The sequence below is a fragment of the Cynara cardunculus genome (assembly GCF_001531365.2).
Source record: "Cynara cardunculus var. scolymus isolate 2C chromosome LG 2, CcrdV1, whole genome shotgun sequence".
Taxonomy (NCBI): Eukaryota; Viridiplantae; Streptophyta; class Magnoliopsida; order Asterales; family Asteraceae; genus Cynara; species Cynara cardunculus.
This window is the reverse complement of record NC_037529.1, coordinates 32018364-32020775: the sequence shown is the minus strand read 5'-3', so window position 1 is coordinate 32020775 and position 2412 is coordinate 32018364.

Genomic DNA, 2412 nt, shown 5'->3' with positions numbered 1-2412 from the left:
CTTAACCATGAGCAATCTCGTCAACTGAAAAGAAATCTTGTAAAAGAGTCCATGGAAATGAAAAGCTCTTCTTTAGCTTTGATCTCTGAAGCTTCTTCAGTTGAAATTTCTACCCCTTTTGTTTCTTCTCTTCCTCTCGTGGTCATCACGGAGATAGGTTCTTCTGAGGACATTCCAGAATCTGATTTAACAGATTTTGATGAGTCCCTGTCACTCCTGACTAAGGGCTGTTTGTTTGGCTCTTAACGCTAAGAGGCAAGGGTTGTTTGGCAACAAAAAAAGAACCTCTTAATGGTTACAAAAGGTTCTTAACCATTTAGGGGCTAGGGCTCCCCTCAACGATTCAGAGGGGTCTTCTTCCATTTTTGCCCTCCTTCCTCCTTCCAGTCGATCTCGCCTCCTCCCACCCTCCTTCCTCCTTCCAGTCGATCTCGCCTCCTCACCCGAGTTGCTGCTGTGTCGCCTTCTTCCCAACCCCACCCTTCATGCACGTCGCTTCTATTCCACAGTCGCCGTCCCCGTCTCCGGTAGCCTCCGCCTCTATCGTCTCCACCTCCATCGTCTCTGCCTCCACCAGCGAGTATTTAAGGTTGGGTCCTTGTCTATGCTTTCCTCGACACCGCCGAATCTAACCATCATGCTTTGAAATTGTTCTTCCTCTCGTTCCTTGCTTCGTCGCACAAGAAATTCATTCCCTATCTCTAAGCTCTTTGTGAACCTCGAAACTGATATCTCTTATAAGAAATCGGCAGATTTTAACGACCATAGTGATAACATGGCGTTTGATTGTGTTCAGGCTGGTCACCGGAGTTAATCCATCGGATACGAAACTCCAATCGAAAGGTCCAGGAACAAGGGCAAGAATTTAGGCTTTAGATGATTCTCGATGATAATTTATTAGAGAGGGTTAAAATGGTAATTTATTATCATTCAGAGAACAGTTACCAAACAACATTATTTCATTCAGCACTTAACCATTCTGACCCTCTCAACCATTCTGACCTCTTAACTATTCTGCACTAAATCATTCAGCAACTGCCAAACAGCCCCTAAGTCATTTAAGAGGTTCTCTAGAAAGAGCAACTTCCGCAGATCTCCTCAGCTATCCTTCAGGGAGAAGCCAATGTCTGAAAGAATAGACAAGGCTTCAGCTGTCTGCTACAATTGTCACCATCCCAGACATTTTGTAGGTGAATTCATATCAAAGAAGACTGCGATGCCATCTTCTAAATCTCCCTCCTCCTTCAGGACCAAAGATGAAAAATACTTAAAACTAAATGACAAATACAAGAAGATGAAGAACAACCAGCGAAAGGCTAAAGGCCTTATTGCTTAAGAGCATGACTAGGCTGAATCATCTGATGAATCATCTTCTGACGAAGAGGATAAAGCCTACGTCTGCTTGATGGCCATTGATGCTGATGAAGGATCTTCTGAATCGTCTACCTCCTCTGAGCCATCTACTTCTTCTGCTCAGGTATGCTTCCTGAATGAACCCTCTTCCTCTTCTAGTCTTTCTACAATGGATACGCTGACGGTTGACCTCTACAATGCCCTCAATGGCAAATCAAAAGCTGAAATGCTTAATGTTGATCTTCAAGAGCAATTGAAGATTTGTCATTGTAAGATCAAAGAATTGACCTCTGTTGAGAAAAATCTTAAAGATCAGGTTATTGTAAACCAAGTCATCACTGTTGAACATGAGAAAGCTGTCGCTGAGCGTGAGCGAGCAATCGCTGAACTCAAGGCTGAGAAAGCTACCATTTAAGGGTGGTGCAAAGCTTCCCTCAAGGCCTCTGAGATCATTAACGCTCAGATCCAGGCCAATAAAACGACTGGTCTAGGATTTTCCTATGATCAGGAAGAATGTGTTAAAGACATGTCCAAGCTTAAATTTGGCACTTTTGTCTCTTCTATTCCTAACACTTCTTCCTCTCAGTCCTCTTCTTTTACTGTGAGTCATCTTGAAGGAACTCATTTGAGTTCTGGATGCAAAGACAAAGGTAATTCCACTGTCACAGCATCCCGTCCTAAGAAGTCTAACAAGTCTAATAGATCTAAATCTATTTCTTCAACTTGTAAAACTTCTTCTTCTTCAGGGACTAGGAAATCTAAATCGCATCAGAAATCTAAGTCACAGCTCAAGGTGAACTTTTCACTTAAGGAATCCAATTCCTCAAAAGTTCCGCCTAGAACCAATGAGAAGGGAATCCTTGGAGCTGGTCCTAGTTCTACTCTGATACTTCCTGGCCCTAAAGCTACTCCTAGTTTTAGGAAGTGTAAACACTGTGGTGAAGAAACACAAGTTGCCAGTAAGTGTCCTTCTGCCGCCAAAGCTGGTTCACCATCTTTGAGTAAGAAAGTAACCAAGGCTGAGAAATCAACTAAAGTGAAATCATCCACAAAGGCTGC